At 46.6% G+C, this 14,105-nt stretch overlaps 1 long non-coding RNA gene across 1 annotated transcript; it reads left to right on the top strand.

Moving 5' to 3' along the window:
* The first annotated feature begins 3,335 nt into the window (after positions 1 to 3,335).
* LOC129634153 (uncharacterized) lies at positions 3,336 to 4,622 on the top strand. Its single transcript, XR_008705450.1, has 2 exons — positions 3,336 to 3,518; positions 4,079 to 4,622. It is a non-coding gene; the product is annotated as an uncharacterized LOC129634153 (long non-coding RNA).
* The last annotated feature ends 9,483 nt before the right edge of the window (positions 4,623 to 14,105 follow it).

Genomic DNA, 14,105 nt, shown 5'->3' with positions numbered 1-14,105 from the left:
CAAAGGTGGTGATTTACCTCCTGGGCAGGGAAGAGGCGGATGGAAGTGCAGGGACGTGGCGGGGGCCAGGGTGTCCTCTCCCCGTCCCTTTGTCTTTTGGCCTATCCCTCTGTCTTTTTTTCTTCCTGTGTCCCGTGTCTATCCTTCCATCAGTCTTGCTGGTTGTCGGTGTCCTGACCTCTGTTGATCTCTGCCTGCTGACCTGTCTCTCTCAGAACATGAGATCTCTCATCTCTGCTTCCCAGTACATCTGCTTTTCCCCTTCTCTCTCTCTCTTTGCCTCTGGACTGGCTTTCTCATCTCTGCTGCAACATGGCAGTCTTTTCATGACCCTGCACATTGGTGCCTGTACTAACTGACCCTGTCTCTAAGTGACCCAATTCTTGATACCCAGGGCAGGGAGGGGATTGGCTCAGCCTCTGATATGCTTCCTCTGGGTGGCCCACCTCTCTGTTCCATGGCTCTGTGTGTGTGTGTGTGTGTGTGTGTGTGTGTAGGTGGAGGGCATGGTCCACTCCTAAGAATGGCCATGGATGTGAAAGTTCTCAGATAAAGAAACAAACCCTGGGGACACAGCTCAAAAAATTCTATGTTGCAGACAGGTGTTCCTGGAAACTCCTGGGACAGACCCCACATGTAACTTTCCCTTTTGCAGATTTTATACATATATAAATCCCTAATGCTTGAAAAAGTCATATATCACATATGACTGAGATAAGGTAGTAACAATAGATCTCTGTTCTACAGGATTCAGGCTGAAAGGTTTTCTAAATGCAGTAGGTTGCGTTAGCATCTTCATGCAGGCTCTTTCTAATTTGAAGATACTATAATTATATACCATGCATTGACATTGCTAGAAATCTGTTGAAAAACTTGGCCCAGGAAGGACCTAACCAAGATAAGCAATTTCCTTGATTTAGACCAGCTAAGATTGTGTCTGAAAAATTCCACACATTGTCAGAGACACTTCTGTGAACAGGGCTTTTCCCTACCTGCTTTATCAAGACCTCCTCACAGCTCTATGAAGGACCAGGAAGGTATATTTTCAGGAGACAATATCTCAAAAAGACGCAGCCCCTTTAAAAAAAATTTTTAACACCGAAAACATTTTGTACTGGCATATAACTCATGAACAACATTGTGGTAATTTCAGGTGAACAGAGAAGGGACTCAGCCATAAATATACAGGTATCCATTCTCCCCCAAACCCTCTCCCATCCAGGCTGCCACATAACATTGAGCAGAGTTCCATGTGTTATACAATAGGTCTTTGTTGGTTATCCATTTTAAATATAGCAGTGTGTACATGACCTTCCCGTAGTCCCTAACTATCCCTTCCCCCCACCAACCATAAGTTTGTTTTCTAAGTCTGTGAGTCTCTGTTTTATAAATCTGTTTGTATCATTTCTTTTTAGATTCCAGATATAAGGGATGTCATATGACATTTCTCCTTCTCTGTCTTACTTCATTCAGTATGACACGCGCTATGTCCACCCATGTTGCTACAAATGACATTATTTCCTTCTTTTTGATGGCTGAGTAATATTCCACTGTATAGACGTACCACATCTTCTCTACCCATTCCTCCGTCGATGGACATTTAGATTGCTTCCATGTCTTGGCTATTGTAAACAGTGCCGCAATGGTCATTAGGGTGCACGTATCTTTTCGGGCCATGTTTTTCACTGAATATATGCCCAGGAGCAGGATTGCAGGGTCATATAGTAGCTTTATTTTTAGTTTTTTAAGGAACCTCCATACTGTTCTCCACAATGGCTATACTGATATACTTTCCCACCAACAGTGTAAGAGGGTTCCCTTCTCTCCACACCCTCTCCAGCATTTGCTATTTGTGGATTTTTTTTTTTTTTTTTTTTGAAGATAGCCATTCTGACCAGTGGGAAGTGATTGTCTCACTGTAGTTTTAATCTGCATTTCTCAAATAACTAGCGATGTTGAACATTCGAAAAGATGCTTCTTAAATGGCAGGAGGCTGGGGGTGGAGGAGGCAATCACAGTTCTTAGGTTGCAGGCAATACAGCCTGGGTGGCGAGGGGAGGGAGGAAGGGATTCTAGCTTCTTCAAGATTCTGAGTGCTGAATAAACTACCAAAGGAGATGTCTGCGTTAGCTTCTCTATAGAAACTAAATACGGCAAAATTCTCTCACCCTGAATCACAGAAAGCCTAATTGTTGTTTAAGCGGCTGTTTCTCATCCAAGGCATTTGGCAGTTCTGTCTTGTTTCCCAGGAATTTCTTGAAACCATGGTTTGTCTAGTTTCAAATTATGCTGTGAGCATGCCAGGGATGGGCTGGGGCCAGGGTCTGCCCTCCTAGCCCATGCAGAGAGACTCTGGTTTGATCTGTTATTTATTTTCCTAATTTAATTTTTATTTGGTCAGTTATGCAATAAACATTGTTTGAATAGCAACAGTTCCCTCATCCAGCCCTGCAAAGTTCAAACCCTCAAGCCAGTTCTTTTGGTATTTACCTCCCTAATTCTCAGTTAATATGCATCTATGATTATTGACCGATTTTTTTTTTCAATGTAAACCATCATCTATCTACTGATTTCCATCCCCCTATTCTCAAAGATGAAGGTGAAGCTGGCTTATCACTCACCTCTCTGCCTGTACACTCTTGCACCCACACACCCCACACTTGCCTTTTTCTTTCCTTATCTTCCTAAGACCGTTCATCCCAATTTTAACTAAATCAAGAGTGTTTATATTATTATGACTGCAGAAGAGGCTACTAATGCCCTGTCCATCAAGGGGAGGACACCCGACTCTAAGTGAGGGATCAGGAAAAGATATCTGGAAGGAGTTACAGATTGAAGTGACTTCAAGGGATTTCCCTGGAGGTCAAGTGGTTGAGACTCCATGCTTCCATAGCAGTTGGTGTGGGTTCGATCCCTGGTCGGAGAACTGAGATCCCACAAAATTTTTAAAAATAAAATTTAAAAAAAAAGAGAGACTTCAAAGACTAAGCCTAAAATAGCAAGGGGAGAAGGGAGCCTGAGTAGGAAGTGCTCAGGCCTAGAGATGGAGGGAGAGTGTGGTCCACCAGGGAAGCCGACAGAGCCCAGTGGGCTGGATCAAGGCCTGATGGGTGCAGAGCAGTGAAGGATGACTTGGGGTGTCAGCAGAAGGTGGGAGCCACTGGGGAATTTGATGCAGAGTAGTGTCAGGATCAGATTTGCATTTTAGGAAGATGCCTGTGGCTGCCCTGGGAGGATGAATGGAAGGGGTGTGCCCAGAAGCAGTTTATCTGGGCAAGAGACGGCCCTGGCCTGGAGGAAGTTGTCTGGAAAAGTACAGACACCTGGTCGGATGAGGATGTCAATCATGAGAGTCAAACAAAGGAGAAACTGGCTTAAAAGGGAGGGTGATGCTTTCCCTCTGTTTCGGCATGTTGAGTTCAAGATGCCTGTGGGCTTCATGGGTCTGGAGCTAGGAGAAAAAAAGCCAGGGCTGGAGCAAGATGGATAAATACCTTTTTAAATTAATAGTTGGCTTGGTAATTTCTGTTATAAATCATGCTAAGGGCTTGTTTTAGAAGGTGACATACCCACTCCCGGGAAGGGCTGGGTGTCAGTAGATCTCAAGATTCAGAGGAGCGGGGAGATGCTTCAGATAACGGAGAGGCAAGTTTTGTGGTTGCCATGGTGAAACGAAAGGTAAAGGGAATAGCAGAAGGCTAACATAGCCTCCCCCACCCCTCCGAAACCTGTGGCAAAGTCCAGGAACCCCACAGTGTGGTGCAAGTAAGTGTCGTGAGGGGAGCGAAGAAGAGTGCAGGACTGAACAGATTCCACTGGCTGGAGTGACACGGAAGGTGGGGAAGTCCCAGGGAAGCTGCTTCACGGGCGCCGAGACCCGGCAGAGCAGAGGAGGAGGGAATAGGAGACAAAGAAACAAAGCCCAGAGTGTAGATGGCGCAGGGTGTAGACAACACTCTACACTTCCAGACTCTCGGCTTTGAAGGCGCTTCAGGAGCTCCATGGTTAAATTCTCCTCCAAAGGCCTAAAAACCTTTTAATACCACCATTAAGCTATATTGTTTTCTTTTCTTTCTAGAAAGAAGAGAGAGAGAGAGAGAAGAAAATTGTGACTGTTTTTTAAGATTCAAAGGCTCACCGAAACCTGTGTTCCTCTTTCACACAAAGACATATTTGGACATCAGTGGTCCAAAATGAATATGGAGTGTTTTCAAAAGTTCCTAGCGAAATTCTTGTTCCCAAATTGTGCCAATTACTCGACAGAGAGCGGCCTGCCTTGATGAGGAAATGGGGCTTTGATCGGAGTGTGATCCCCCTCTCTGAAACAGGTTGATTGGTTCTGGACAGTCTGGGGCAGCTCCCCTAAAAAGTTGGGGATCCAATTCTCCCTGGATTATTTTTTTTCTTTTGCTCTCCTTTATTTTGTTCTTTTAGATTTCATTGTTATTATTAAAGTACAATTGCTTCACAAGGCTGTGTTCGTTTCTGCTATATAACAAAGTGAATCAGCTATATGTATACGTTCCTCTCCCTTTTGGATCTCTTGACCACGCCCTCCCAACCCTCTAGGTCATCATGGAGCACTGAGCTGAGCTCCTGCTATACAGCAACTTCCCACTAGCTCTATCTTGTGTATACGGTAGGGTATATATGTCAGTCCCCATCTCCCAATTCACCCCACCCTCCCCGTCCCCTCCTGTGTCCACACATCCATTCTCTACATCCGCATCTCTGTTCCTGCTCTGCAAATATGCTCATCTGTATCATTTTTCTAGATTCCACTTTTTATTAGTATGCTTTATTTTATAGTATGCTTTATTATATGATGTTTGTTTTTCTCTTTCTGACTTACTTCACTCTGTATCTCCCTGGATTATTTTTAAGTACACCAAAGCGAAGACTGTGGCCACAACCAAATCTGCATGGTGTTGTTTAGGGAGAAAAGGGAATGTAGAATAAACCCTTTGGATGGCTCTCTAGGTGTCTTAGTATCTAGATGTTTTCAAGTCATTTCTTATTTTAACAGAACTAAAAATTAGGCTGAGCATAGAAAAGGGGGCTCCTTCTTGCTTATGTATTGATATAAGGAGAGCAGCAGAGTGATTGGAAGGAGCGAGAGGAGTGGGAGGAGACAAAGGGGAGACCGATGGGAAAGATCTGAGCTTGTTTAAAGGCTAATGAGAAGTACACAGGGAGTAAAGAGGCTGAAGACAATGAAGGGTACTTACTGGTGTTGAGGTTGCAGAACCAAGGGGAAGGAATGGGTTGAGAGCTCAGGAGTAGTGTCTGGCTTTAGAAGGGAAAAGGTGTAGGTAGAGAGAGGTTGGTGAAGGATTGGGTTGGGGTTGAGAGGGAGCAGGAGGTTGAAAGAAGTCCTAGCTGAGTTCTCTTTGCTCCTCAAAGCAGGAAGGGAGGCTGTGTGTTCAGAGTGGCACCAGGGAGATGGAGGTGGTGGCGGCGGTGGTGTTGGAGGTAGAGTTTGGAAAAGCTGACATGGGCAAAGAGAGTAAAGAGTTGACCAGGGAGGTACGATGGGGTGTTCTGATAGGGAGTGGGGGCCCCCCAGAATCCATTCCCCCTTCTTCCACGATGGTAGAAGGTTTAACGGTCAGCCAAGGGCCAGGGAGTCCGCCTCCCAATGCAGGAGACACGGGTCAAATCCCTGGGTCGGGAAGATCCCCTGGAAAAGGGAATGGCAACCCACTCCTCTATCCTTGCCTGGGAAATCCCATGGACAGAGGAGTCTGTGGGCTACAGTCCACAGGGTCGCAAAGAGTCGGATACGACTGAGCAACTAAACAACAAGAACCCAGTGTAAGGAAAGCAGAACAAACATACAAGGAGAGATGAAGCCCCTGGAGTGTCTCTCTGACTCCATCCCCCCGGTCCCCAGCCTCGATGCCCCCAGCACCTTGAATTTGGGCTGTATCCCTCGGTCTCCACCATGGCAGCCCAGAGGGGCTGGCCGAGTGTGGTGGGTCACGTTGCAGATGGATGAAGCAACTGCATCATAGCACTGCCCTGACAATTAGGAAGAGAGATTGTGGGAGCAACAAAACTCTCCTTTAGAGATAAAAATAGAGGAGTTGCAGGAGCAGAAACCGGAAGCCGTCTATCACGGATATATCAGCTCTGACACAAGAAGTGACAAGTTTAGTGAGTGGCCATCTTAGGACACAGAAGCCTGTGAGGGGACAACCCACAGGACAATGACACGGTTAGGGATCTGACCCCTCCCAGCTACTCCCGGCCAAGGGTTCCCCAGTAGCCAGGTGAGAGGAGTGACCATTTAATAGCAGGATGAAGTGGCAGCCAACTTGGCTGAGAGGCTGGTAAATTGCACTAAGTCCATCCCGTGCTAAGGGGTTATTATTAATAGTTTTTCCTAACAAGTCAAGACTCAGATGGTTCTCCCCACCAGGCTCATGTTTGCATCAGGAAAATAAAATGGATGGTTGGGCCGTCTTGGAGCATTTCCTAAGGGACAGATGAGCGAGAGGCTGTTGGTTGACATTTAACTGTAGCTCCAAATTTGTCAACGTCTCCTTGCAATATGTCCACGTCAGCCTGGAACTAGACTGGACTTGGAGGCATGAGGAGCTGCCTGTCCTCCCAGCAGTGCGATCAGCACTCTCCCTCATCCCATGCTGGGCACAGGTCACCTGCTTGTATTATGGGGTCAAGTGCCCGAGCTCCTACCAAGGAGCTTGTTCAACGCATCTTTCTCCTCTCTTAGTTCTTGGTATGGGTCACATGGTATCACAGCTTGAGCTGCCATAACAAAATACCATAGATGGGGTGCCTCAAACAACAGACATTTCTTTTCTTACAGTTCTGGAGGCTAGAAGTCCAAGATCCAGGTGCCAAATGGTAGGTTTCATCCTGAGGCCTCTTTTCTTGGCTTGTAGAGGACAGCCACCACCTCCCAGGTACTCACCTGACTCCTTTTTAAAAATATTTACTTCCTTCCTGGCTGTGCTGGATCTTAGTTGCTGAGCCCGGGCTCTCTCTAGTTGTGGTGTCTTTACTTGGTGTACTGGTTCAGCTGCTCCAAGACACGCAGAATCTTCCCAGACCAAGGATTGAACCCATATCCTCTGCACTGGCAGGCGGACTCCCACCCACTGTACCACCAGGGAAGTCCCTCACCCGACTTCTTATTTGTGTGTGTGAGCAGGAGGGGGCTAGAGAGAGAGCTCTGCTGCTGCTGCTTCTGATAAGGACACTAGTTCTATCAGATTAGGGCTCCATCCTTACAATTTAATTAACCTTAATTACATTTTGCTTGCATGCTAAGTTGCTTTAGTCATGTCCGACTCTTTGCAATCCCATGGACTGTAGCCTGCATGGCTCCTCTGTCCATGGGGATTCTCCAGGCAAGAATACTGGAGTGGGTTGCCATGCCGTCCTCCAGGGGATCTTCCCGACCAGGGATCGAACCTATATCTCTTGTGTCTCCTGCATCGGCAGGCAGGTTCTTTACCATTAGCGCCACCTGGGCCTCCATCTCCAAATATACACACTGGAGGTCAGGACCTCAGCATATGAGTTATGGGAAAACACAGTTTGGTTCACCACATGTGAATACCCAACCACCTGCTCATAATCTGATTTTCAATGCCACAGAGAGTAGAAAGAGTACATTTTCTGTAGGTGCTGGAAATGGTCTGCCTGGGTGATAGTTATATAAGGCTGTGTGTGTGTGTAAATTCTTTGACCTGTGTACTTAATATTTGTGTACTTTCATTGATTTCTTCTTTTCTGTTTTCTATCCATTGACTTCTTCTTTTTTGGATTTATTTCTTTATTTGGCTGTGTCAGGTCTTAGCTGTACCACTCGAGCTTCTCTCGTTGCTGTGCTTGGGCTTAGTTACCCACTGGAATGTGGGATTTTAGTGCCCCCACCAGGGATCGAACTCGAGTTCCCTGCATTGGAAGGTGAATTCTTAACACTGGACCACCAGACAAGTCCCTGATTTCCTCTTTAATCTTTGTTACTGCTTTCTGTTTCCTTACCATAGACTTAACTTACTCATCTTATTCCAGTTCTTTAGAGTAGAAGTTGAGATCAGTGACATGGGATCTTTCTTCTTTTGTAACATAAGCATTTATTGCTATGAGAACACAGGTCCTGGATGACATTCCTGACCACCAGATCAAGCCTCATTTGAGGCCAGCCTCAATCCAGACTGGGCTTCTCAGGTGGTGCTAGTGGTAAAGAACCCTCTTGCCAATGTAGGAGACACAAGCAACCCGGGTTGGATCCCTGGATCAAGAAGATCTCCTGGATGAGGGTATGGCAACCCACTCCAGTATTCTTGCCTGGAGAATCCCCATGGACAGAGGAGTCTGGCAGGCTTCAGTCCATATGGTTGCAAAGAGTCGGACATGACCAAAGTGTCTTAACATACACATACTCATTAAATTCAGACCAACAGTTCTCAACTCTTTCAGCATTAGAACCACCTGTGCCTAGACCCCACCCTGGGCCAATCAGGTAAAAATCTCTAGGAATGAGCTTCAGTGTGACTAGCTGTCAAAACTCCCCAGGTGAATCTAAGGTATAGCCAGGATTTTGAATGACCACACTAGACCAGTGCTTCTCAAACTGTCTTGATAAAGGCAGTTTTGGTTTCCATTTCCAGTTTTATATTTCTGTTATCCCATTGACTGATACTTTCATAACATGCAGCAAAAATGAACCATATGGTTTCTAGATGTTTCCCTCATGAAAAGTGTTTCCTTTGCCTCGGAAACTCAGGTGCTCTCACTATTCTTTATCATTATCAACAATGGAGGAAAAGAAGTTTGTAGAAAGATGACATAAGGGGACTTCCCCAGTGATCCAGTAGTTGAGGGTCCGCCTTCCAATGCAGGTTCAGTCCCTGGTCAGGGAACTAAGATCCCACATGCCACAGAGCAACTAAGCTAATGGGCCGCAACGCTTGCTGCAACGAAAGACCCCACGTGACTCCTCGAAGATCCTGAGTACCACAACTAAGATACAACGTAGCCAAATAAATAAATTTTTTTTAAAAGTGATGTATGAACTACAGACTGTTCAAGATGGCTGTCTGTGAATCTTCTGCTTGACCAGTCTCTGCTTCATCTACACCCTATTCACATGACCGTCCAATCCTCTTAACCATAGGGCTTAATCAGTAACTGCCTTCATGCTTGCCCCCCCAGCTGCTGGTTTCCTTGGTGACTGATGAGCCAACCTGATGTCAATTCCCCCTATAACTGGTAACCTCCCCTCTCCCTGCTGAATTTCAAAGACTACTGCTGTGTCCTGCTCGCCATCTACTATACATGGTGGGGTGTTGCTCCGGGACTTTGCTTTGGATGCATAAGATACCCTGTTCAACCCATCACTGAAGTCTCTGTCACTGTCCCTGGGCTCTTTCTTCGGTCTCTCAGCTGGGCGATTACAAGGCTTGCCGGCCCGCCGGGTGCAGCCGAACAGATGACCGTGCATGTAGTTGCTTTGGCAGTGTAGTTCTATCTCAGGACTTCACTGGCAGTCCAGCAGTTGACTCTGCACTTCCATTGCAGGGGGCGAGGGTTCAATCCTGGGTCAAGAAACTGAGATCCTGGCAAAAAAACCAAACCAAACCAAAAAAAAAATGTAGTTCTATCATTGTGGACCATTTGAGTCTATGTTTTTAGGAGCACTGTCTAGATCTCTTGGTTATGAGTCAATAATTGCTTTGTACTGTTTAAACTTACTTGAGTTGGGTTTTTAGTTATAAGAGGAAGATTCCAACTGAAGCACCCTACCATAGACACATCCATCCATTCTGCCGTCACTTGCTCACACACTATTCTCTCTAACTCTCTTTCCCACACAAAATATGAAACCATCCCAGACAATGGCTGTGCTTTCTTTGATGATGACTGTGTGATCACTCTGTACCCTCACCTTTCTGGAGCAGCTTTCCTACAGGACATGAAGTGTTAGTCGCTCAGTCGTGCCCAACTCTTTGTGACCCCATGGACTGCAGCCCACCAGGCTCCTCTGTCCATGGGATTTTCCAAGCAAGAATACTGGAGTTGGGTGCCATTTCCTTCTCCCGGGGATCTTCCCAACCCAGGGATTGAACCCCAGTCTCCTGCACTGCAGGCAGATTCTTTACTGACTGAGCTATGAGGGAAGCTTACAGGACCTTAGCCAAGGCCATATAAACTTCCTTTCCTCCACTGTTGATAATGCTAAAGAAAAAGTGAGAACACCTAGGTTTAATAAGCAATGGAAATATCATTTTTTAAATAAAGAAAATCTCTAAAAGCTGCACAATTGCAGATACGAATTTTGGCACATTTGCATTGTTCCTTTTGATGTTTGAATTATCCCTTATGTGACCACAGGGAGCCTCTTCAGGTTGGCTCCTGCGTCCTTTTAATCCAGCCTCATGGTCTCTCACACCTTCCCTGCTCATCTGTCCCAGTCCTAGAACTGCTGTTTCTTGGGAGCCCTGGTTCCTTTCAGTGGAGAATGCTATTTAGAGACTAAGATCTAGCAAGATAGATACACTTTTTAAACACAGAGATTACATGAATTTCAAAAGATCTGTTTTTACCATAACCAGTGGTCTTTTCATTGTCAGTTAATGACCTGAAATCATCAGGTCACTTGGGATCTAGGGTGGGTTTGGATTAAAGCAGTTTCTCAACCACAAAGCTGGGAAGTGCTTTACTGTGGACACGGTCCTGAGCCTTGTAGGGTGTTTAGCAGCATCCTTGACCTCTACACACTAGATATCAGTAGCACCCTCCCAGTTGTGACAACCAAAAATGTCCCCAGACTTTGCCAAATGCCCCTTAGGGTGACAAAATCATCCTCCATTAAACATACTAGATGCAATTCTAAAGAAAATAAGTCCTGAATATTCATTGAAAAGACTGATGCTGAAGCTGAGGCTCCAGTACTTTGGCCACCTGATGTGAAGCGCCAACTCATTGGAAAGGACCCTGATGCTGGGAAAGATTGAAGGCAGGAAGAGAAGGGGGCGGCAGAGGATGAGATGGTTAGATATTATCACCAACTCAACGGACATGAATTTGAGCAGACTCCAGGAGAGAGTGAAGGACAGGCAGCCTGGAGTACTGCAGTCCACGGAGTCTCAAAGGGTTGGACACAACTTAGCAACTGAACAACAGCTATAACAAAATTCTAATTTCAGTGAATATAGCAATTCTACTTTAATGTATATGGAGAAAATCAGTCTATGTCTAACATGTAACTCACCCCACCTCAAATCAATTGTAAGAAATGTTCTGTCAAAGAAAAATAAAAAAGAACCACTGAATGGTGGCTGTGGCCTGTGGCTTCTACGGAAAACATCCCAAAACAAACCAGAGAATCTGGCCCCCAGTGTGACATGCTTGACACCTTCCTGCCTCTATTTCCCCATCAGTCTTTTGGGACACAGGCTGCAGGAATAAAGCAACACATTGTGGGAAGCAATTTGACTGGCAAAAGTGAGGAGCAGACATTACGTCATAGACACCACCACCCCGAAGCCGCATGTCGGGTTTTTGCCAAACCTTGCTGAGACCGTACAGCTTTCTGATTGAACTGCCTCAAGTCCCGAAGATTGCTCAAACTCTTGTGTTCCCACCAGGCCTCTTTTTAATGTCAGCCTTGTTTAAGACCTTTCATTTTACTGTCACCAAGAGAAAGTCGCGTTTAATTCATACCAGATGCTGAGTGAGTCGTCATGAATCAATACAACATCATCCAAAACCCACCAAAATGAATCATAAGGACAAACAGGACTTTTTCTCCCCACAAAACAGTGACTAAAATAGTGTTTTGCCCTTTTAGAAAAAAAAAAGAAAAAGTAACAAGGTTAAGATGAGGCTTTGGGCCCTGCTTGTGTAACACACGTGTCCGTGGGTATGAAGTGGTTAAACTGTGCGTCTCCAGCAAGACAGCGTATGGGGCCTCCAGCCAAGCCAGACAGAGGCTGGGGAGAGGAGATGAGACTTGGATATCAGGGGCTCTAGACGGGGGGTCCAGCGATGCCCAGAAACTGTTACATAATCCTGTCTCCATCCAAGTGGCAAGAGTGTCTGAGACTCAGAGTTCAGGAATCTCTATCATGGAGTGGGGCTCTTGGGAACTGTGAAGGGTCTTTCAGGAAATGAGCATCTAGAATCTTCTCCTGGCAGAGCCCACTCGATCCCTAACCCTTGTTTACTCAGTCCTGCTTGTTCTCCAGATTCTGGGAACAGCAGTTGGATTACCTATGGGAGTCAGAGATTGTGTCTGTCCTCCTTGGGATGGGAGGGGCTGGGCCCACGGAGGCACTTTCTCCTGGACTCTGACCCTTGAACGGAGAAAAGCAAAAGCAGAGAAGAGGCAGGGGCTGACACACCCCCGTAGTGGCTGGATGAGACTTTCAACTAGGGCCTGCTTCTGTCCCCAAGACTTCCCTGGCTCCTTTCCTTTGCAGACTAGATTCTTCAAGTTTCCTCTTTATTATGGGTTGTTGTTGTTCAGTAGCTAAGTCATGGCCAACTCTTTGTGACCCCATGGACTGTAGCCTGCCAGGCTTCTCCGTCCTTGAGATTTCCCAGGCAAGAACACTGGAGTGGGTTGCCATTTCCTTCTCCAGGGGATCCTCCTGACCCAGGGATTGAACCCATGTCTTATACACTGGCAGGTGGATCTTTTACCACTGAGCCACCTGCGGAGACCTTTGTTATGGGAGGGACTCCTACCCTTCCAATGGATTTCCTTTGTGACAAGGTCAGTGACTGTTGCTTAACCAACACAGCACCAAGTCACTGCTGTCAGAGGCACTGAGGGCTTTGCGTCCCACTCCGTATCTCGAAGACTCCTGCGGGAGCCTGAGCACACAGGCTGCAGAGCTGTGCTCGACGATATTCACAAGCTACAGTCAGGTCTCCCCTCAGTGAAGCCAAAACGAGAGCAACGGAGGCCGAGAGCTCCCTGCAGTTACTGTATCAACACTGATGGAGGAAGTGAATCATCACATGATATCACATATATGTGGAATCAGAAGCAGACTCATGGACACAGAACAGACCTGTGGTTGCCAAGGGAGAAGCGGGGAGGAAGGGGTAGACAGGAGGTTGGGGATTAGCAGGCGCCAACCACCGCATTTAGAATGGATAAACTGCAAGGTCCTCACCGGGAACTGTATTCAATAGCCTGTGATAAACCGTAACGGAAAAGGATGCAAAAAGACAAGGCATATTTGTCTGTCACTGAGTCACTTTGCTGTACAGCAGAAATTGGCACAAACATTGTAAATCAGCTATACTTCAATTAAAATAAATAAACAAGTAAAATTATATTTATCAAGATTTTTCTACTCAAAAAAAAGGAACTGAATCATTGATGCAGGTAGGTGAGGGACTCTGAGGTGGACTGTTGCTGCTGCTGCTGCTATGTCGCTTCAGTCGTGTCCGACTCTGCAACCCCATAGACGGCAGCCTACCAGGCTCCCCGGTCCCTGGGATTCTCCAGGCAAGAACACTGGAGTGGGTTGCCATTTCCTTCTCCAGTGCATGAAAGTGAAAAGTGAAAGTGTAGTCGCTCAGTCTTGTCTGACTCTTAGCGACCCCCAAGGACTGCGGCCCACCAGGCTCCTCCGTCCATGGGATTTTCCAGGCAAGAGTGCTGGAGTGGGGTGCCATTGCCTTCTCCGCTGAGGTGGACTAGTGGACACCTAAGACCTGTGGCACCAGAAGAAGACCAGAGAGCCCCTGGGGGCCCTCCAGCTGTGCTCCACGGAGGGGGCTGGGCACACAGGCTCTGCCGCAGGACCCCGGAGCCCGTGTGCCCCACAGGGGTCTGTCTGGATGGTGCCTTTAGACCCCTGCATTCTCTGGTTGTTGGCAACCCTACCATGTGTCGCCTAGCTCCCCACTCCTACAAGGACTATTTTCATTCTTCATCCTTTCAAATCTCCATGGCCCTCCCATGCCTCTCATTCCCAGCAGAAGGTGAATTTCTAATACTGCAGAAAAAGTTTAGACCATCATATGGGGACTCTTTCAACTTCCCAACACCAAACCTGCATGGTCCTGCCCATGAACTTGCCCTGACCTGTGCTTTTCTGGATATGTGGCAG

This window comes from Bubalus kerabau, chromosome 19, assembly GCF_029407905.1.
Source record: "Bubalus kerabau isolate K-KA32 ecotype Philippines breed swamp buffalo chromosome 19, PCC_UOA_SB_1v2, whole genome shotgun sequence".
Lineage (NCBI taxonomy): Eukaryota > Metazoa > Chordata > Mammalia > Artiodactyla > Bovidae > Bubalus > Bubalus kerabau.
This window is presented reverse-complemented; position numbering and strand designations above follow the sequence as displayed.